This window comes from Oryctolagus cuniculus, chromosome 9, assembly GCF_051225735.1.
Source record: "Oryctolagus cuniculus isolate XC-2025 breed Fujian yellow rabbit chromosome 9, ASM5122573v1, whole genome shotgun sequence".
NCBI classification, from domain to species: Eukaryota; Metazoa; Chordata; class Mammalia; order Lagomorpha; family Leporidae; genus Oryctolagus; species Oryctolagus cuniculus.
Window position 1 is genome coordinate 1,510,240 of NC_142875.1, and position 23,333 is coordinate 1,533,572.

Here is a 23,333-nt window from a genome sequence, read left to right on the forward strand (position 1 = left end):
GCAGGGAGGATGTCACAGCTAGGGGCAGGGACGCTGACATCCCAGTGCGTGCGACACGGCACTGCCCTTGTGGTGCCCATGGCAAGCATCACTCATCCCAGTATGTGTGACATGGCACTGTCCCATGGGCACACACAGCAGGTGTCACTGCACCTCACGTGACAGGTGCCCTGAGGTTAGGGGGCAGGCGTGGGCCTGCAGTGAGGACCAGGACTGGACCAGGGCAGTCTTGAAGCCCAGTGGGCAGCAGGAGCCAGGAGGCAGCATGGGTGCTGAGAGGGGCCCTGGGAGGGCTGGGAGGGCAGGCGAGGTCTCCCGGGCCTGTCAGACCACCCAACCCTCCCCCGGCAGCACTTACAAACCTGAGCCTCCCTGTCCTCGGTCCAAATCTGGAGTAAAACATGTTCTTCCCACTTTGTCAGGAGCGTGGCCGGCCGCACAAGCCCTGCCCACGTCCTCCCCCAGTCCCCCCAGTGCAGACGGGACCCGCTCCCCAGGCCTCTGGGACTTGAGTGGCTGCCCTGCGAACGGCGGTAGCCCAGGGTCTCTGCCTCCTGTCTGTGGAGCAAGCCCACCCACAGGGCCACCCGCCTGGACCCTGCCAGGCCCCACTGGCCCTGAGGTCACCCACAAGTCATCCCTGGGCCTGCCTTAGTCTCAAGTGACCACGCCGGGGTCATTGCCGATTTCCAAACCGGCCAGGACGGGAAAGTCAGGATTCACCAGCTGGTGAATTTCACCGCGCGGCTCCTCTCCTGGGGAGCCTGTGGCCTCCTGCTGGCCGAGCTCTGTACTCCGGGGCGGTGGCCACTGCGCAAACCCTGCTGCAACCCAGAAGGCCTGCAGCGGAGGCCTGCAGGGAGACCCTCGCGGGGTCACGGAGGCCTCGCCCGCTGCTTCGCCAGCTCACGCACCCACGCGGCCGCACTCCTCCTCCTCCCCACGGACTTCCTGATCCGCCCTGGCCTAGCGGGGAGCAGCAGGCCGCCTGTGATGCGGTGGCCCTGACTCCCAGCCGTGGCTTCTCTCTCCAGGGCCTGAGGTCCCACGCACCGGGGAGGCCGCTTCCGGTTCTTGCGGATCGCTGGTCCGGTCCGTGGCCCTCTTCCCGCCAGGCCCCCACCTCCTTTTCCTGCCAAAACCTCCAAGGTCCCCCCACTCCCCGCCTGCGCGAGTCCTGCTGCCTCTTAAGGTTCAGGAAAAGGTGGCGAGACAGCGGCCACGCACCGCTCCCTGCACATGCCCCTCCCCGCGCATGCTCACGGCGGGACTGCCATGGTGGCCACGCACCGCTCCCCGCACGTGCCCCTCCCCGCGCATGCTCACGGCGGGACTGCCATGGTGGCCACGCACCGCTCCCCGCACGTGCCCCTCCCCGCGCATGCTCACGGCGGGACTGCCATGGTGGCCACGCACCGCTCCCCGCACGTGCCCCTCCCCGCGCATGCTCACGGCGGGACTGCCATGGTGGCCACGCACCGCTCCCCGCACGTGCCCCTCCCCGCGCATGCTCACGGCGGGACTGCCATGGTGGCCACGCACCGCTCCCCGCACGTGCCCCTCCCCGCGCATGCTCACGGCGGGACTGCCATGGTGGCCACGCACCGCTCCTCGCACGTGCCCCTCCCCGCGCATGCTCACGAGGTCCCGGTTCCTATGGAGCTCACGTCCCAAGTGACGCGGGGAGCACCTGAGACCGCAGGCTCCGTGACTTTTCACAGCTCCCAGCTAAGCCTGGCGCCACCGGGCCTCAGTGCTGGACCTCAGCCTCCCGCCTCGGAGCGGACAATGTGGGGGCAGGCGCTGCCCAGGCCACTCCAGACGTCCGTCTGTCTCCCGCAGGAGCCTCCCCGCCCCGGCTAGGCTTCCGGCGGTTCTCGGGGACACCTGCTGGCCTGCGCCCTTCATCTCTTGTTCATGCCAGGGCCCACAGGGGCACGGGGGCCGCTCAGATACCTGCAAACTGGGGACAGGGAGGGTCTATGCACAGCTGCACAAGCCCCACCGCACACTTGCATGAGGGAGGGGCAGCGAGGACAGGCCCTAAGGCCCCGGGAGAGCCCAGCTGGGGGCAGTGCCCTGTGCCCCGAGGGCACCGGGAGGGAGGCCGCTCCCTTGCTGGCATCCTGAGGAGCCTGGGCCACACCGGAGGACAGGCGCAGGGTGCATGAGACTGGAGCCCTCGGACCCGGCCCCTTGCAGCCGCAGGAGGGAGTGGCTCCACTGGGTGGATGTGGGAGGCAGTGGTCATGGAACAGGGCCCGACTCAGCAAGCGATTCTAGACCAATTCCGTGGCTGACCAATACTGTGGCCAAATCCCTGGGAACATGCAGCCTATCGCCTCCCTCGGGGATAAACCACAGACAACAGAACCGAAGCAGCAGTGGAAAACCTTCCAGCCAAGCCCGAGCGGACATTCAGGAACCGCGCCCAGAGCGTCACGTGGCTGCGAGCAGAGCTGGTGCTGGGATTCCAGCCGCTGCCACCCCTGCCACCCCTGCCGCCCCTGCCACCCCTGCCGCCCCTGCCACCCCTGCTACCCCTGCCGCCCCTGCCACCCCTGCTACCCCTGCCACGAACGCCCGTGCAGAAATCCCTGGGACTGTTAGGGAACTGAGTCTAGCACCCTCAGACGGGCTGGGCGGGACCCACACTCGCACACAAGGCTGCCAGCAGCGTGCAGGTCCACGTGAGAACAGGCCGAGGAGGAACAGGGCCAGGTCTCAGCACCTGTGGGGAAACAGCTTACAAAGTGCACCCTGCTTTCCTGATCAAAGCTCCTGCCGGTTTTGGTTTGGAAGGGAAGTTCATCAGCAGAGTCCAGTCGTCACCAATGGGGACGGCTGACAGCTGGCCCTGCGGGCTGGGAGGGCGGGGCTGCCTACTGTGGGCCCTGCACCCCACCCGGTGCTGGAGGTGCCTGCAGGAGCCAGCAGACAGGGGAAAGAAACAACACACTCAAGTTGGAGAGAATGAATTAAAGTATTTGCCGATGACGCGATCCTATATGTAGAAAGCCCCAAAGATTGCACCAAAAAACCTGTTAGAATAAATGAACTCAGCAAAGCTGCAGGAGACAAAAATCAGTAGCCTTTCTATGCTGAAATAATTTAAAAAGAAAACATCCCGCTGATGATAGCATCAAAAATAACCAGGAATAATTCAAACAGGGAAGTGAAAGATGTGTACCCTGGAAACGACAAACCATCGAAGAAAGAACTTGAGACGCGAGCACTCATCAGCGGAGAGACAGCCCAAGTCCACTGACTGGAAGAACGATGCTAAGATGCCCGCGCTACCCGACGCAGGCTATAGGTTTAATGCAACCCCCCAGCAAAATTCCAATGCCATTCTTCATAGAAACGGAAAAAATATCCTAAAATTTATACGGAATCACAAAGACACCCCCCCCCACCCCAAATGGTCAAAAAACAGAATAAAAGCAAATCACGCTTTCTGGTTTCAAGTTATGTTGCAAAACTGTAGTAATCAAAACCGTATGGTATGCCATAAGAACAGAAACACACCAAGCAAAGTGGCCCGGAAGTAACCACTAGTGTTCCAGCCAGCCACGGAGGGCACCGTGGGGAAGGACCGTGTCTCTGAGGTCAGTGCTGGGTCAGCTGGCTTTCCACGTGCAGAACGAGGCCGGGTTCTCACCTCACACCCGCAGCGGTCGACCCGACATGGACAGAAGACGCCCGCGTGGGAGCTGAAGCCACAGAAGGCCTGAGGGGGACTCATTGAGGGTCTCGGCGTCGGCCCTGGCGCCAAAGCTCAGCGGCAAGAGCAGGCGCAGGCAAATGGGAGATTACCCGGCTGCCGACACAACACGAGGGCAGCCTCCGGGCCACGCGGCAATGCTGGCAAGCCACCCAGCTGGGGGTCGTCACCAGAAGGGATGAGAACTCTCACAGCTTCACAGTGGAAAAACGAGTAAGCCGACTGCAAATTGAGCAAGGACCAAAGAACACACAAAACTGGAACAGCAGACACGTGACAAGGTGCTCAGAATCTCTGATGGCCAGGGGAGCACATGCGGGAGCCACCGTGACAGCACCACTACCAGCAGGACCAGGAAGAGATGCCGCGAGCTGGGGACGGGGGGGAGTGGCAGGGAGGTCCCTAGAGAAATGAAACCACGGCCACCACGGGAAAGGAGCCTGCTGCCCGCAAGGACACCTGCACGCAGGGTCACTTCGGCAGCAGCCACAGCCACCAAGGCCGGGAGAGTCGAGGTGTGTGGACCGGGCGGTGGATGGAGCCGCAAGGGCACGGGAGCTGCATGCGGCTCCTGGAACAGCCATGTTATCTCCTCACTTTCCCGTGAACACTCGGAAGCTCGCCAGCGTCTATGCAGCAGTCACTCAGCCCCCAGCGGGAAGTCTTGTCAGGGTCCACCACGTGGGCTGGCCGAGGACATGGCACCAACAGAAGCTACTGCAGTGTGGACCCATCCACGCCTGCAGTCTTACAACCAGCAGGTCCGGCGTGTGGAGAGGGTAAGACAGAGGCTGCTGTGGGTGGGGCTGGGCGGGGACGACGCAGAGCAGCAGTGTGTGGGTGAGCAGGTGCCCGGCGCTCAGTGCCCTGTGGTGGGCGAGCAGGCACCTAGCACATTGGTAGGGAGCTGGTTCAGAGCAGTGCTCACTGTTCACACCACCACATGGCACAGAGCCAGTCACCGTTCACACCACCACATGGCACAGAGCTGGTCACTGTTCACACCACCACATAGCACAGAGCTGGTCACTGTTCACACCACCACATGGTATAGACCTGGTCACTGTTCACACCACCACAAGGCACAGAGCTGGTCACTGTTCACACCACCACACGGCACAGAGCTGGTCACCATTCACACCACCACATGGCATAGACCTGGTCACTGTTCACACCATCACAAGGCACAGAGCAGTCACTGTTCACACCATGACATGGCACAGAGCCGTTCCCCGTGTTCACACCACCACACGGCACAGAGCTGGTCCCCGTGTTCACACCACCACATGGCACAGAGCTGGTCACTGTTCACACCACCACAAGGCACAGAGCAGTCACTGTTCACACCATGACACGGCACAGAGCTGGTCCCCATGTTCACACCACCACATGGCACAGAGCTGGGCACCATTCACACCACCACACGGCACAGAGCTGGGCACCATTCACACCACCACATGGCACAGAGCTGGTCCCTGTTCACACCCCAACATGGCACAGCACCGGTCACTGCATCTGCACTGCTGCACGTTAGCTCTCTGGAATGCACTTGTGTCCTGCAACTGAAGCGTCGGGACCCTGCCCCGTTCTGGAGGCTGGGCGGGCTGAGCTCAGCCTGGATGCTGGCAGGTTTGGGGTCTGGTGCAGCCTGCAAGGCGGCCCTCACTGGTGCTCTCTTCACGGAGGAGGGAGCCCGGTAGCCCTCCAGCCTCTGTGGACCACAGGCCGTGTCTGAATCGCATCCTCCAGGGCTCCGCCTCTCAGTCCACCAGCACACGCGGACCTGGAGGGAGGTGAGCGCCCAGCCCCAGCTGTGTGCCGTCCCCTGTCTTCCAGACCTGGAGGGAGGTGAGCGCCGAGCCCCAGTTGTGTGCCGTCCCCTGTCTTCCAGACCCTGGCCGCCATGGGCGGTGCACTGTGTGGTCACGTGGTAGTGCGTCTCTTTGGTGACGTGTGCTGATGGGCGTCTCTCCAAGATCTGTTGGCCATGAGGTCTTCTCAGAGACTTGCCTCTGTGAAGCCCCTGTCCCCAGATAAGGCCACGCTCTGTGGTGGGGGGGTGGGTCGGGACGCTGTCTGTGTAGGGCTTTGGGGGTACAGGCTGTCCGCAGACCCTTGCCAGCTCTCGGGCTGGGCTCATCTGTGCACACGGAGTCCCCGTTCCTGGTGTAGGGGTGCTCGCCACTCCGGGGCGCCACATGTCTGTGCAGACTCCGTCTGCTCCAGCGACAGCCCCTGTCCAGCGGCCAGGCTGGTCCTGCTCTCCACCTCAGACACAGCCCAGGCACTTCCTGCCACATGGTGCCTTCTCTCCACTGCACGAGACACCGAGACCCAGGGAGCAGCAGGGAGCCGCCCAGGAGCACCCACGAGGAGGGCGCAGTGCTGGGTTTGGGGGCCCCCAAGGGCTACAACGCCCACACCCCTGCCGTGGCTGCACGTTCCCACTGACCCCTGGAAGAGGGGCCCGCGCACAGCCATCCTGCTGCGCTCGCTCGCCCCGGCTGCGTGCCGACTCCCAGCACATCCTGCTCACGCTCAGTGAGGGTGGCAGAGCGAGGCGCGCTGGGGATGGGTGGGGCTTAAGTTCACTCGTTCCAAACAAAGCAAGATGGCGGGAAAAGAAAACCATGCGTGTGTGCAATAAAAACCTCGAGGAGTGGATTTTCTCCTTATTAAGGCAGATGGTGGCAACCACGCATCCAACACGGAACCACGCATCCAACACTGGCACACTTCTGGATCTCAGGCCACAGCTGGGGACCACGCATCCAACACAGGCACACTCCTGGATCTCAGCTCACAGCTGGGGACCACGTATCCAACACAGGCACACTCCTGGATCTCAGCTCACAGCTGGGGACCATGTATCCAATATGGGCATGCTCCCGGATCTCAGCCCGTGACCGGGGACCACGCATCCAACACGGAACCACATATCCAACACAGGCACACTCCTGGATCTCAGCTCACAGCTGGGGACCACGTATCCAACATGGGCATGCTCCCGGATCTCAGCCCGTGACCGGGGACCACGCATCCAACACGGAACCACATATCCAACACAGGCACACTCCTGGATCTCAGGCCACAGCTGGAGACCACACATCCGACACAGGCGCACTCCTGGATCTCAGGCCACAGCTGGAGACCACACATCCAACACAGGCACACTCCTGGATCTTAGGCCACAGCTGGAGACCACACATCCAACACAGGCACACTCCTGGATCTTAGGCCACAGCTGGAGACCACACATCTGACATGGGCACACTCCTGGATCTCAGGCCACAGCTGGGGACCACACATCCAACACAGGCACACTCCTGGATCTCAGGCCACAGCTGGAGACCACACATCCAACACAGGCACACTCCTGGATCTCAGGCCACAGCTGGAGACCACACATCCAACACAGGCACACTCCTGGATCTCAGGCCACAGCTGTGGACCACACATCCGACACAGGCGCACTCCTGGATCTCAGGCCACAGCTGGGGACCACGTATCCAACATGGGCACACTCCTGGATCTCAGCCCATGACTGGGGACCACACATCCAACACGGGCACACTCCTGTATCTCAGGCCACAGCTGGAGACCACACCCGACACGGGCGCACTCCTGGATCTCAGCAGGCGGTAGGCAGGGAAAATGGGTGGGCACACAGAGGATGGGGTACTTGAAGAAACTCACACACGCGTGGACTCGAGGGCCATCAGGAGACTGGGATAAAGTGGGGAGGACACAAGATGACAGGGCTCTGTCAACAGGCCATGGAAGAGAAGCGCTCCTAGACCTGCAGGGTCTAATGCTGCCTGCAGGACGTGGGAGCTGAGGGCCAGGACCCCCCTGCACCCCGCCTCTCAGCCTGGGAAAGGGAGAGCCGGCTCACAGCGGCCTGGACAGGCGCCCAGCAGCTGCTCAGGGCGCTGCTGCTCACTGACAGCCCCCCGTCCCCCCGAGCGAGTCACTCATCAAGTTGCTTTGTGCGTGGGGGGAAAAGCCAGTGTGCAACCACATCTCTGGGACCACCCTGCCCCGAGCCTGCTTTTGGCAAGTCTCTAAGATGAACTTCAGAGTCCTGCTGAGATTTGGTTCCTTGCTGCGCCAGCCACAGTTCAAGGGCTTGGTGGCTGCAGGGATGTGGAATCTTCCTGCCATTGCAGAAAGCCCCAAGTCCTAGAAATCACGGTCAACTTGGAGAAAGCAGAGAGCAATGCCCAAGTGCAGACGGCAGCTTCACAGCTCCCACGAGTGAGCCGTGAGCGGGCAGAGGTGGAGTCCCCTACCCTGCAGGGGAGATGCGCCACGCCTCCAGTGGGTGCAGAGCGTGGAACGCCGTTACCTTGATAGCAGCCAATGAAGAAGGGGCATTTCTAAGACAACCGGGAAGTCGTGACGTTCCCTAGATATTTGGTGACAGTACTGAATTTTTTCTACTCTTTTAGTTTTTTGACAGACAGATTTAGACAGTGAGAGAGAGACAGAGAGAAAGGTCTTCCTTCCGTTGGTTCACCCCCCAAATGGCTGCCACAGCTGGCGCGCTGCACCAATCTGAAGCCAGGAGCTTCTCCTGGTCTCCCATGGGGTGCAGGGCCCAAGCACTTGGGCCATCCTCCACTGCACTCCCTGGCCACAGCAGAGAGCTGGCCTGGAAGAGGGGCAACTGGGACAGAATCCGGCGCCCCAACCAGGACTAGAACCCGGGGTACCAGCGCTGCAGGCGGAGGATTCGCCAAGTGAGCCGCGGTGCCAGCCTACTCTTTTTAAAATCCCTGTAGAGGGGCTGGTATTGTGGTGCAGTGGGTCAAGCTGCAACATGTGACACTGGCATCCCATATCGGAGTGCTGGTTTGAGTCCTGTCTGCTTCTCACCCAGCGCCCTGCTAACGCACCTGGGAAAGCAGCAGAAAAAGTGCTTGGGTCTCCCACATGGGACACCCAGATGGAATTCTGGGCTCCTGGCTTTGGCCTGGCCCAGCCCTGGCTGTTGTGGCCATCTGGGAGTGAAACAGTATATGGAAGAGCTCTCTTTTTGTCCATCTCTGTCACTCTGCTTTTCAAATAAATGCATTTTTTAAAAAAAATCACACACATACACATACACATATTTATAAAGTAAGTTTAAGAATTTAAGGGCTGGTGCTGTGGCACAGCAGGTAAAGCCGCCACCTGCACTGCCAGCATCCTGTATGGGCACCAGTCTGTGTCCCAGCTGCTCCACTTGCAATCCAGCTCCCTGCCTGGCCTGGGAAAGCAGTGGAAGATGGCCAAGTCCTTGGGCCCTGCACTCGTGTGGGAGAGCTGAAGAAGCCCCAGGATCCTGGCTTCAGATCTGCCCAGTTCTGGCCATTGTGGCCATTTGGGGAGTGAACCAGCGAATGGAAGATCTCTCTATGGCTCTGTAACTCTGCCTTTCAAATACATAAATAAATCAATCTTTTTAACAAAGAATTTAACCATTTTCGTGTGCACACCATGTGCAGAGCATCTTAGTACCTGATCTGCTGTGCCCATCAAACATTAGCTTGTGGCCCACCACTCTGCTCTGTGTCTCCACGTGGCTGAGGCCGTGGCCGTGGCCGTTCTCCGTGCCTCCTAACGGGGAGCCTACAGCATCTGTCCTTTTGCACCTGGGCTTTCCCCCAGAGCAGAATGTTCTCGAGGCCCACCCCTGCTGCAGCAGGTGTCGGAATCCCCTTCAAGGCTGAGTGTGGCCCCACTGTCTGCACACCGCACTCCGTCCATCCACCGCTGCCCGACGGCTGTGAGCAGGTGCAGCTCTCTGCCCCCGCCCCGTTCTCCTGGGCGTACACCAGGCTTGGCTGCTGCATGCCACTGTGTCTGTTCTTCATATCCCAGCGATCACACACGTTCTACCGACGGTGCACAGGTCCCCAGCCCTCGCTGGCTTCTGTGTCTGCCCTCCTCAATGTGGCGCCTCATCACGGTGGCTTTTATCGGCACTCCCCTGACACTCAGGGACGTGGAACATTTTTTCACGTGTGTATCGGCCCTTTTGCAGCTTCTCTGGATAAATGTTCACCCAATCCTTCGAAAATGAAATTTAAAAAAAGTCTATGTACATATCAGAAAGACAGGGCGAGGGAGAGCTCTGTGTGTTGGCTCACTCCCCAGACACCCTCCAGGGCTGGGCCAGGAGCTGGGTCTCCCACAGATGACGGTGGCACGGACCCAACCACTTGAGCCAGCACTGGCTGCCTGCCAGGGTGCACATCAGCAAGAAGCTGGATGGAGAGTGGAGCAGGACTCAAACCCAGGCCCTCTGACGGGGATGGGGGTCCCAAGCAGGGGCTTAGTCACTGTGCCAAATGCCCCCTCCCTGCCCATTGTTAAAGAAGTCACTTTCTGTTGCTGTTGGCGCGTGGGGGTCTCCCCGCCCCATTGCGATGGGTAACCCCTTGTTAGCTGTGCAACTTGTCAATTGCTGTCCCTTTCACTCCCCATAGGCTCTGCCATGCTGTGAGGTCCGACTGATCTACCGCTCCCTTTGTCACCTGTGTTTCTGGTGTCACATCCAAGCGGTAGCTAATAAGCTCTGTTAATTTTTAGGGTGTGCAGCGACACTGAAGTGTTAGTACTGACCACAGAGCTTGGAGGCTGGAGGATCCCGGGCCGACCCGGGGCCAGGCTGAGGGCTGGGCGGGCGTTTTCTGCCTCTCTGCTCCAGGGTGTGTTTGAGATCTTTCACAGTAAGGGCATAGACAAGGGATGGAAGTGGGCTCCTTGGCAGAGCAGACGCGTGGCTGCCCAGGTTAGCAGGTGCCTGGCCGGGTGCCTGGCCAGCATGATGGAGCCGAGGCCCCGGGGCCCCTCCCAGCAGCCTGGCCTAGCTGTCCTCTGAAGAGAGCTAGTACTGGTCAGCTCTCGCACAGACCGGACAGGAGAGAGAAGCAGAGCGACGTGGGGATGGGGCTCCTCCTCTGCGGGCCTGACGCCTCTGCCTCCAGCCCACCTGTGCACGCAGCGGGGTCCATGAGACCCCGCCCTCCCTGCTCCGGCATCGGGACTTCCGCTCCCCGCTGGCTTCAGGAGCACCTGCGGCAAGGCAAGGCGGAGCCTTAGGTCCTCGGCTCCTCCCACTGCCAGCACTCTGGGGGGTCCAGTGGCAGGATGGCGCTGTCTCCCTGGCCCACTGCGCTCCATTCGCCCTCACTAGGTGAGGTAGGCCCACCCCTGCCTCATCTCAGATGGGAAGACGGCCTCAGGGAGGGCAGGCGGCTGCACCAGCTCCCGAGGCCCCGCAGGGCAGAGCTGGGGGTCGGACGGGGCGGCTCTGCCTCTGGCCCACCTGCCGGCTCTGGAAGGGCTCCTCTCGCACTGGCTGAGGGGAGCTTGGAGCCGCTCCTCTCATCCTCTCATGGCACACCCTCTCCCCGGGCACCGTGAGACCTGAGCCAGCACTGCACGTGGGCAGGAGAGAGCTCTCGAGAAGCCACCAAGCTGCCGAGGGAGGGTCCCGTGGCCCTACAGGTGCACTGCTGGTGTAGACCCGCCAGGCACCGGCGCAGCCTGGTGCAGGCCCAGGGCCCGGGTGCGTGGGCTCTCTCTCACTGGCAGCTTCCAGGGGGACACCAGTCTTTTCTTTCATCCCGAACCTGCTGCCCCAGGCATGCGGCTCTGCGCCTACTCCGGGCGGCACAGGGCCGGCGGGTGGGGCTCTGAGTCGGCGCTGGCTTCCTAATTAGATTTAGCACATTTGTAAAATAACCACGCCATGGATACAATGTGGAACCACCACAAACACAATGTACCACGCATCAGCGACATAAAAAACACATGGTAAATACATTATAATTATTGGTTAAGATACAGCCAAGACAGTTCTTCCCTTCTGAGTGCTCATTTCATTGTAAGAGCATTAATAAATAATTATATTGCCGCCACGCCGTCTCCTCCATGGCTTATTAAACAGTAATAAAGTGATCAACAACGGGTATAAACAGGACCTCACACCTTGCGGCTACTGCGGCGTTTCCTGAAGGAACTCGTGGCGAGATACCAATGTCCTCAGCTATCAATACACGTTAGCCATGCACGCACGCTCCGCTTGTAGACCTACCCCATTCTGTTCCCAAAAAAGCTGCCACAGGCGCTCATCGCCAGAAGCCCGGCCCAGGACGCAGCTGAGCGGGGGCTGCGGGGCTGGCACGGATCTCAGCATCTCACAATACTGTACATTTGCAGCCTTGTTTTGCTTTTGCCTGAATGGAAGCCAAAAAGCTTTCAAAAACCTGCATTCACCAAAAAACCGAGTAAACTGCCAAGGCGTAAATTGAATTCTAAAGATCAACTGCAGCTCCAGTCATTGTTAGCGTTCATTGTCTTTGTGCAAAAAAAAAAAAAAAAAAAAAAAAAAAAAAAGGATTTCTGGTCGGAAATGCGACTGCCTGTGCGCTGACACTCCGCGGAGCGGGCTCCAGACCGTGTGGCGACAGGACGTTTTTCTTCCTAAGATTTGCACTCCGTGACTTTGTCTTGTGGAGAACGCAGGTTTTATTCCTGATGTCTAACTGAAAAATGGCTTTTAGAAAAATCCCGCACCATCCCAAGTTGCCGGAGATGTGGGTGCTGCTTCCTGCCCACGTCCGGCGGGGCCACAGGTGCGTGTCCAGCCCCGGGGGAGCAGGGACTTAACAGCAGGGAACTGGGCGGCCCCACACAGCCCACGATTCTGCCCCGATTCTGCCCCAGTGCGGCTGGGAGGTGTGGTCTCTCCTCCACTGAGCCCCCTGCCAGCACGCGCACCTGTTCCCTCCAGGACCACCGCAGGCCAGCCCCTTCCCCACCTGCCAGCGCGCGCACCTGTTCCCTCCAGGACCACCGCAGGCCAGCCCCTTCCCCAGACCCGTGCTCGAGCTGCTTCTGTGTTCCCTAAGAGCTGCTGTGGGGCTGTTCCCCACCTTGTCTACATCAGCAGTTCTTAAATGGGGTACACGGGGGACCTGAAACCTTGACAAGGGGCCCCAAGACCGAAACCGCCCTCCCACAAACGCAGGGCGTCCCCTGCCTGTCCCCCCGGGTGGGCGTCTTGGCGCTCCCTCAGGGTGGACCTGGCGGCCTGCAGGGCACGGCTGCAGACCCCGGCAGCACCCTGTGGTGCGTGCAGGGACACCCGGCGATGTCCCGTGGCTGGGCACGCTGGGGACTTGGCAGACCTGTGGGTGCTCTCGACAGTGGAGAGAGCCACCGGTGCTTTAAGGAAAATAATGGGCAGATCTCTGAAAACACAAATTTCCGAAAACTGGCCCCTGCCACTGTGCCTGGCCGCCTGAGGACGAGGACATGCTGGTGAGTAACTCCCGGGTGTGGACGATGACATGGGTCAGCGGGGGCCCGGTGACAGATGCCTGACGTCACAGAAGCACCACTGGGACAGGCCCAGTCAGAGTGCAGGAGGCCAAGGGGCCACGAGGCCTCGCTGACCACCCCGCGGCCAGGGAGGACGGTGGGCAGCGCCTCACCCCCCCTGCCCGCCACGTTCTGACCCTTGTGACCCTCAGGCAACGGCCCCCGGCGGTCGCCTGCCCAGACAGGGTCAGGGCAGCCGCACTCCTCTGCCTCCTGGAGAACAGTTAGGGCTCATGGAAAAGTTACAAAGTATTAAAATCATCCGTTTATTTTGAATGAATCACAGCCCTAAGGCTTCATCTGCAGGTCCTCTGGGTTCTCCTCTCTGAAGGGTGTGCTGTGGCCTAAAGACCAAAATGCTAATTTTTTTTTTTTGGTATTGAGGCTGGCGATGAAATGAAAGTGAGAAACGGCTTCAATCTCCCGTGCTCCCCGCTCTGATGCTGTATTTAAGGGACGTTGGATCTTGTTCCGTCACAAACTAATCAGGATAACGGCAGCTGCATTCTGGTCTGGGTTGGCCACCAGGCGCCTCCCGTGCGGCGTCCTTAGCAGTTTTAATGTGGCATCATACTATGATCTCATGAACGTCGGCTGGGGCCCTGGGCGCTGCTGACCTCGCCACACGGGGTCCTGGAGCCCAGGACGAGGGAGGGGCGTCCTTCCTGAAGTGGACGTGACCCCCCGAGGCAGGACCGTCCTCCCTCCTCTCTCTGGACAGGCGCCGGGCTTCTAGAATGCTTCCTGACATCAGCTAAGCCAAGCGCCCCACTCTGCGTCTGGCTTCGTCCAGAGAGACCACCGACCCTCGAGTGCTCAGATCTTAAGGATGAGACAATTTGCTCCCGGGTGTCCCTGGTGGGCACGTTGGCTTGAGCCAACTCAATGTGCACACGGGCACTCACTAGTGCAGGCTGTAAACCGCTTGCCTGATATCATGCAGGCGACTCAGACACGGCGTGGCACGTGTGCAGCCCTGCGTGACTGGGTTCTGGAGTAAATTTTAAGTGTTACTTATTAGCAAAAAAAAAAAAACACTCAAGAAAAGGTGCGGGTTTGCTCCCAGGGCACAGGTGTCTTGGCCCGTGGGAATCCTGCTGGCTGCGCACGCCGCGGGCTCGGCACGTGCCTTCCGAGCGCGTTGGGGAGAATGCTCCAAGATGAATGTTTTAGTGATCCTGCTGAGTTCATGATTTTCAGACGTTAATATTCTCACTAATTTTAGCTCAAAAATTCTTTACACTTCGCAGGGTTTCCTTTCTCCCCAGTGTCCTCCTATATGCTCCAAGTTAATTCTCTTATGTCTTCCAGTGATCACAAAAGGACGCGATACTTTCAGCCCGAGGCAGCTGAAGCCAGCAGGGGTTAAAAGTTAGCAGAGGGGCCGGCGCTGTGGTGCAGCGGGTGAAGCCTCTGCTTGAGTGCCGGCACCCCATATGGGCGCCGCTTCGAGTTCCGGCTGCTCCTCTTCTAATCCAGCTCTCTGCTGTGGCCTGGGAAGGCAGTGGAAGATGGCACTTGGGCCCCTGCACCCACGTGGGAGACCTGGTGGAAGCTCCTGGCTCCTGGCTTCAGCCTGGCCCAGCTCTGGCCCTTGGGGCCATTTGGGGAGTGAACCAGCGGATGAAAGACCTTGCTCTCTGTCTCTCCCTCTGTCTGTAACTCTCCCTCTCAAATAAATAAATAAAATCTTAATAAAAAAATGTTACCAGAAAGCTCATTGCCAATGTCCTCCCAACCCCGCGTGCGGCAACACCCACACGTCTCTAGTCAGTGCTGTGAGGCCTCGGGCTGAGAGAGACTCTGCAGAAATGGAGTTGGCTTCACTGCAGGCACGCGCGTGGTCCTGTGCCCGCCGACAGCAGGTGCCTGCCGAGTGTGCAAAGTTGTGCCTGATGGCAAAGAGCCGCCACCAGCCGCTGCCGTCCCTCAGGGCGAAGTCCTCCAGGCGGCCACGGAGGTCTGAAGCTGCCAGCGTGAGCTCGCTGGCTCGGGCAGGCAGGTGCTGGGCCCGGGGGCAGCCTCCGGCGTCCGTTCCCCAAGGAGCAGCCCAGTGGCCCAGGTGGTGAATGCCCCATGTGTGGCAGGTGCCACTCCTGCAGGCTCTCTGGGTGTGGAGTCTGGGCAAGAACTGGGGAGAGTCTAACTCCCATTCACGCAGCGCTGGGTGTTCCCGTGACGGCTGATCTCAAATGCGTGTTTCTCTGAAGAGCAGCTTGGGCACTGGCCGCAGGGCAGGCGGCGGCTCTCACTCTGGGCCCACTCGGGGCTCCCTGCTGGGGAGTGAGTGTCCTTCCCAAAGCCCGTCACGAGTGGATCTGGAAGACAGTTATTTTGGTGCCTAGACAGTCTGAAAGCCGGGTTTTTCCTAAGACCTGGCTAATCCTCCGCCTGTGGCGCCGGCACCCCGGGTTCTAGTCCTCTTCCAGGCCAGCTCTCTGCTGTGGCCCAGGAGTGCAGTGGAGGATGGCCCAAGTGCTTGGGCCCTGCACCTCATGGGAGACCAGGAGAAGCACCTGGCTCCTGGCTTCGGATCAGCGCAGCGCTCCGGCCATAGCAGCCATTTGAGGGGTGAACCAACGGAAGGAAGACCTGTCTTTCTGTTTCTCTCTCAACTAACTCTGCCTGTCAAAAAAAAAAAACAAAAAACAAAAAACAAAAAAAACACCCATTTTGCAGGAGCTTTCTGCAGCCCCTCAGCTCCGTGGACTTCAACTTCTCTTGCACTGAGGCACCGCCGAGTCCAGGCTCGCCAGCTCCCAGCAGCCCCTCCCTGGTCAGCCACCCAGCGCTCTGCTGGTCCTCAGCCCCTGCTGGACCAGGGTCAAAGGTCATCCTGCAGCAGCACTCGGTGCTACGGAGACGCTGCTGGGGTCTAGAAACCCTCTTTCTGTCCACAAACACGGACAGACTCGGTTCATCCAGGGCGCTTCCCTGGGAGTGGTCCTGGCTCCGACATGCGGCGAGAAGTGTGGCACGACTGCCCACAGAGATGGCACCCTGTGGGCTGCCAGGGGGTGGCTGCTAGACACAGACTCCTCCCTGCAGGCCACAGCCTCCCCGCTGCTCATCACAGGGGCCCAGCACTGCAGTCCAGATGCTTCTGGCCCTGGGACTGTGCAGTCAGCAGCTCCACTTTGCCCTTTTTTTTTTTTTAAGATTTATTTGTTTGGAAGTCAGAGTTACAGAGAAAGAAGGAAAGAGAGATATTTTCCATCCTCCGGTTCTCTTCCCAAATGGCCACCATGGTCCGGGTTAGGACAGGCCAAAGCCAGGAGCTTCTTCCAGGTCTCCCATGTGGCTATCAGGGCCCAAGCACTTGGGCATCTTCCACTGCTTTCCCAGGCCACAGCAGAGCGCTGGATCTGCAGTGGAGCAGCCGGGACTCGAACCAGCGTCCACGTGGGGTGCTGGCGTCACAGGGGACGGCTTAGCCTGCTGTGCCACAGCGCCGGCCGCTGCCCCATGGTTCTGGAGGAGTGGCGCAGCCTCGCCTTTCTGTTCTCTCCACGGAGGGTTCTGTGACAAGAGCATCCAGGCGGCAGCCCGTGGCCAGCTATGCTGGGCTGCCAGCCGCAGGAAGCGCAGGTGCGACTGTGTCCGACAAGAAGGGAGCCGCTGTGTTGCTTAGTGGTGCAAATCTCTCATGCGCTTGTTGTTCTAACTGAAGAATAAGCGTTGTGTCTACCTGTGGGCACGACGTGATGTTTTGGTCCACGTGCACGTATGGAAAGATTCAATGAAGCTCATTAAACAGACTCATCACCTCGCCAATTGGTCATTTCTTTGTTGTGAGAACTTTAACATCTGCTTTGGAATCTTGTTTGAATCCCGAATCACAAGAAGCCCAGGGCTCTGACTGTGGTGGGTGAGGGGTGGCTTCTCCCGCCCCTGCATCCTTGGTCTCAGCCCAGTCCCCTCCTGGCCACGCCCACCCAGGAGTGTGCAAACCCCAGGCTCTCCAGGACAGGGGCCAGGGCTGCAGCAAGGGGGCCACAGCCAGAGGCCCTGGACAGCTCTCACATGCTGGCCTGCACCTGCCACGTCCCAGGCTGCGGGGAGCGTTCCAGGGATCCCGAGGGCACTAGGGGTCACAGGAGGAGGTGGATACTGTGGAAAGCTCCCTCTCATTAGAAGGGAGAGCGGGTGAGGATGGCTGCCGGCTGGGAGCTAACGGGGTCTGCTGTGTCTCCAACAGAGATGAGAGCCAGGCAGACCCCAGAGCTGGGGTCATCCCAAGTACCCCACCCCGGGGAGGATGCCTGCCCTCCTGCCTCACCCACAACGTGGCATTCCCCACTCCTGCAGTGCCCAGGCCCCCTTACGTGGGAGAAAGCGACCACACAGGCAGCTGGACAGCTCTGGGCTGCCCGCCTGAGCAGGAACCACAGGGTGCCCAAGAGGGGCATGGCTCCAACTCTCTCCCACAGATCCCAGGAGGATCCCGCTGTGGCCGCTGGGAAGGGGAGAGGGAGACAGCCCGCGCAGGAGGAGGGAGGGGGCACTGCTCCTCCCACGGCCGCTGAGACACTTCTCAAGTGGAAAGGGACTCGCAAAGTAAGAAGTGGACACTCAGAAGGCCACTCGGGGTAGCGGCCTTTCTGGAAGCCGGATTTTAAAAAGAACCCCTCATTTACACACTGCGGCCAAGTACGGCTGTGCTCAGTCTTCCCGGGTCCCGATAAAGCTCGTGGGATAAAACGTCCTAGAGAGCCAGGGTCCAGACTCGCGCAGTGTGACGCTCACCGCCTGGCTCACACAGCAGCGCCGGTGGCTAAAAGTTCCGCTGTGACCGCACATCAGCAGACGGAACCTGGGTCTGTGGCAGAGGGACAAGCACAGCGCCCCGACGCCTCCACGCGCCCGAGCTAGAACCGTATTTCCGTACAAGCCGCGGGCACAGGTCTAGGTGCCTACTCCACGGCTACAAAGAAAGAATCCGCAGAAGAAAGAGCAAAAGCGCGCGTGTGCGGAACGCACCCAGGTGCACGGAGGCGAGGGTTCGCTTCTCCAGCCGCACACGCCAGTGAGTGGGAGGAAAGCGGGCGGCGCCCCGGGAGCCGCTCCTGTGAAGGGCTCTCTCCACGGCAGCCGCTCCACGCTAATCCCCGCGCCCACCGCTTAATCACATCACACTCAGTCGGACACGCGTGTAATTAGTCCCTGGAGCAGTTCGCAGCCGGATCACTTAAAGGAACCTTGTTAATGGGCTCTGGAAGGCCCCTTTAATACTGCCAGTGTCATAACTTCTAATTACCGTAATCATCAGGGCTCTGTCACTCACGCTGGGGGTGACGGTCCCCAGCACTTACGGCACGGCAGAGGCCAGCACCGCTGTGCCAGGGGCTGTTACTCAATTGCTCAGGGTCACAGGAGCCCCGGGCCCCAGAAACCTGGCGGTTGCTGGTAGGTGGCTGTGACGGGCTCCCCCAGGCTGCTTCGCCGGGTGGCATGTACACTCTGCCTCGGAAGCTGCTCCTGACATGTCTGTGGGGCAGCCATGAGTGACATCTCGGGGTCCCACCTGCCCACCAAGCGGCAGCCGCATCCCACGGAGTGGTACCAATACTTCCTTCACAGACAGCTGCTGTCTGCCGCAACCCCACCATGGCAAGAGACCAGAGAACCCTGCTGCTCTGAGGGGTCTGTGGGAGAGGGCGGGGCCAGGGGAGGCAGGTGGCAGGACGGGGAGGGGGTGGGTCCTGTGGAACCCGGATAATGGGGAGGGCGGGGGTGGGGTTGGGAGTGAGGAGGGAGAGGATCATGGAGGATGGGCTGGGGGGTGGGGAATGGGGTGGGGGTGAGGAGGGAAAAAGGTGGGGGTGAGGACAGAGAGGATCATGGGGGATGGGAAGGGGATGGGGTGAGGAGGGAGGGTACAGGGGATGGAGGTGGGGGTGAGGAGGGAGGGGATGGGGGAGAGGAGGGAGACAGGGATGTGGGATGGGTGAGGAGGGAGGGGCGAGGGTGAGGACAGAGAGGATCATGGGGGATGGGAGGGTGAAGAGGGAGGGTGAGGGTGAGGAGGGAGAGGATCATGGGGGGTGGGGTGAGGAGGGAGGGGATGGGGTGCGTGAGGAGGGACGGGGATGCGGTGGGGAGTGCTGAGTCCCGTGGAACCCTGGGAAGGAGGAGGGCCTGCGCGTGGGACCGCCTGTGGGGCTGCAGCTCTGCCTTACTTGAAGCTGTGACACCAGACGGCTGTGGTGCAGCCCAGAGCACCCCAGGGTGACAGGTGCTTGCACTGTGCCTGCAGGGTGGCCTGGGCCTGGCGGGAGGTGACCTCGGAGTGCAGTGCTCTCAGGGAGGGCTGTGGAGACAGCCTGAGTCTCTCCACCCGCTCCGGCCATGGCCTGTCCCTGTGCGCCTGGCACTCCCCGCGGGGCCTCCGAGGCCTGGGGCTCGTTCCCCCACCCCGCCCAGGACACATCTTCGTTTTCAAAGCCAGCGTTCCTGAACACACAAGTACTTTCTCGACGCCCGTGGGCCTCTGCATTCGAGCAGGAGCCACCGTACCCGAGACCCCTCGCAGCCGAAATCCCGCACACGGCAGGGCGCCCGGCTCCAGCTTTGAGCGTTCGGAAATGTGATCTACTTATGGCCCACGTGAGCCCAGCACGGGGGCTCAGCGGGAGCCCACTCTGGGCGTCCTGTCCTCGACGTGCCAGAGCACCTCGTCCTGTCCACCTGCACAGAGGGGCTGGCCTGGCACTACAGGCCCGGGACCCTCCTCACAGCTCAGGGCAGGTGCACAGCCGGAGCCCAGGGAGGGGGCAGAGCTGGTGCCAAGGAAACCGCCTGGGGTGCAGGGCGCGTGCACAGAACCCGGCCTCGCCCTCGAAGCAGCGCCAGCCCCCAGGGTTCTTTGCAGAAGGAGTGGACATGAGCAAGGCCACAGCATATAAGTGGCTCCCTCTGGATGGCACCGTCAGCACCACAGTCCAGCAGCCCGCAGCCGCAGCAGGTGAACCCGCACCAGTGCTCTCCAGGTCCAGCAGAGTTAGGGCCAGACAGGAGAGGTGGCCAGGCTCTGCCACGTGCCCCCTGCACCGCGGAGGCTCCGGACGCCCCCAGCTCCAGCTGAATACATCCACAGGCCACTGAAGCCCCATGCGTTTACGGAAGGCATCTCGCTATGGAGGCAGCGCCACACCAGCTTTCCACACTCTGCCTCGGAAGTACCACGCGTGGCAACCCAGACCGTGCCGGTCAAGCCCCCCAGTGGCAACTACTGGAGGCTGTGGACGATGTGCCCTTGCTGGCTTGTGGGCCACACACGGGGCCCCGGGCCTCTGCGGCTCCAGGAGCCCACAAGCACGCTCACGCATGGCGCTGGCCTTTCCTGCCGTCTGTAAGTGTTGGCTCACAGCCGCGTGGTCCCCGTGCCCCTGCCCTGCAGCCTGGCTTCAGTTTCCAGGACGTGCGGGTCCCAGCTCCCCTCTGCAGGTGACCAGCTTCTGTCACCTTTGCTTACAGCAACTTCAAAAAAATTAAAAATAGCACAGACCCTACAGAGCATGACGGGGGTCATCCTGGGGACCCCCAGCCTCTGCCCTTACAGGTGAGGGGGTGATGGTGGCTTCACAGCCGCCACTCCTGTCCCAAGTCTCGGACTGGGGGTAACCTGTGCATGCTGTATGTCACCCACACGCAGCCCTCCTTCTACAACCTCTGATTTCCGCCCCAGCTTCTGTGCCTGGGCTCGGGACTCCCTTAGGGACAAAAAGGTCACCGTGGCACCAGATGGGAAGCCCAGGTGTTGGTCAGGAGGCCGGGGCTGAATGGCCCCGTGCGTGACGCCTGAGCAACCCAGAGAGCAAACAGTTGGGTCCCTCCCACCCAACCCCTGCGCCTCTCCTGTTGAGAGGCCGAGAACGCGTGGCCTCGACCGGGGCCAGCTGGACCTCTACTGCAGGCAGGGGCTCCAGGGGTGGCCGGGGCTGCGTGCACCATCCCGGCGGCTCCTCACGCCAACCCTTTCCCACCCCATTTTCCAGCTGAGGAGAGCGGGGGCCGGGGGGATGAGAAGCTGAGAGGTCACAGGGCCGGAACGGGCAGGTGGGAGTGCCAGGCCACGGGCGTTGGCGGCGTCGGCGGCCCCGGGGCATGAGCTCCTCTGCCCTGTTCTCTTGGATCTGACCGCCAGCCCGTATACGTGGACTCCACGGCATACACGTTGTACACGGTGTCTTCATGAACCCCTGCCTGGCTCTGTCTGAGCTGGTACTGAACCCACCTCTCTCCTCGGCGGGTCTGGGGGTCGGTGCTGCGGCACAGCCGTTGAAACTGCTGCCTCTGCTGCCCGCCTCCCATGGTGGGGGCAGCTGCTCCACTGCTGATCTGGCTCCCTGCTGATGCGCCTCGGAAGGCAGCCGAAGGCAGCCCAGCTGCTGTGTCCCTGCTGCCCGTGTTGGAGACCTGGACAGAGCTCCTGGCTTTGGCCTGGCCCAGTTCCAGTCTTTGTGGCCATTTGGAGGGTGAACCACTGGATAGAAGCATGTGCTGTCTCTGATTCTCCTTTCAGATAACTGAGAGGTAGAGTTACAGAGAGAAGGAGAGACAGAGAGAGGTCTTCCATCCACTGGTTCACTCCCCAGATGGCCACAAGGGCCAGAGTTGCGCCAGTCCAAAGCCAGGAACCAGGAGCTTCTTCCAGGTCTCCCATGCGAGTGCAGGGCCCAAGGACTTGGGCCATCCTCCACTGCTTTCCCAGGCCATAGCAGAGAGCTGGATGGGAAGTGGAGCAGCCAGGACTTGAACCGGCGCCCATAGGGGATGCTGGCACTGAAGGCGGAGGATTAACCCACTGTGCTACAGCGCTGCTGCCACTCCCTGAATCCATTTTTAAAGCAAACAGAGAAACACGTGGTTCCAGCTTCACTGTGGAGCAGGAGCAGGAGGAGGGACACAGCGGGAGCAGCGCCGTGATGCCCACAGCTCGGTGAGGGTCCACGTGGTGCACGGAGCAGGGGACGGTCACCTGCAGGGGCCTGGGGCCGTGGGCAAGGCCCAGCCTTCCAGCCTCTGCACGGGCTTAGAGCAAGCGGTGTCTGGAGCGCCGAGGAAGACACGCCCGGCCGCCGGAGCAGCTCTTGGGCCCTCCTTGCTGGGCAGGTGGTCAGTCCAAGGCAGCCTCGCAGAGCGGGGGCCGGGAGACCCCAGGGCGAGGACGCTCCCCTGGACAGTGCTCACCAGGAAGATTCTGGAGGCACCCCCCCCCCCCCCCGCGGCGCTGGGCAGGAGGCGGGCTTTGATAACTGCTCTAATTACTTGTGCTGTGACTCCACCTTTGAGCCTACATCAAACACACACACCGCGATGACTGTGCTGCTAATGCCCCGTTCCGGGGAGCCTCTCGCAGCTTCCTTCTCAGCCCCGCTTGCCCGCGAATAAGGCCGGGGACATAGCCTGCTTTGGTTTGGCAGCAAACACGCATTCAGCTCCCAGGGACGCGATGCTGCCCACACACAACCCTAGTGCACGGACTATGCTGGACGGGAAGATGCCGCCTGCCGGGGGTGGGGGGAGGGCGTGGCGGGACCCCTGGGGACCAGCAGCAGTGGTGGAAACTCCCTCCGCCCCCAGTCCTCCCTCTGCCCGTCCAAGGCGCCTGACGCACACTGCCAGAGACTGCTTCTAGAAGACACCGTAAGTCTGAACTCCCCACCAGGGCTACAGGCGAGTGAGTGGCAGGGGACCAGGGCCCTGTGCCGGCCTCAGGTCCCATTCACCTCTTCCACCCACTCAGCCATGGCATCCAAAGCACATATCACTCGAGTGGTCCCCTGTGCGGGGCACCGAGCTCCGGAGCTGTGTGGCCGTGGCGAGCGACCCCTGCAAAGCAGGCTTCTCCCTCCGTGGCTGACGGCCACCATAGCAGTGCCGACCACCTTGGAAGGGTGGGGTCAAAGGGGGGACATGGCATTCCCTAAACCACTGCGCCATCATGAATGACGGCCATGCCTCTGCCTTCCAGCCCTGGCCCTGGTTCTCAGCAGGGGACGGTGCCCAGCAGCCCAAACTTGGCTGTGGCAGAGCTGGCAAGGGAGGACAAAGCCGGGGCCCCAAAACCAATGAGGTCTGGCCACGGGTCTCCCGGCAGCACAGGTGCCCTGGGCTGGCTGGCTCTCCGAGCTGCTTTTTCCTATTTCTTTCCAGGCATACTGAGAGGTGCGCGTGGTAGTTCATCGTAAACAACCCCACGGCCCCTGCCATCAACCTCGCCGTGGCCTGC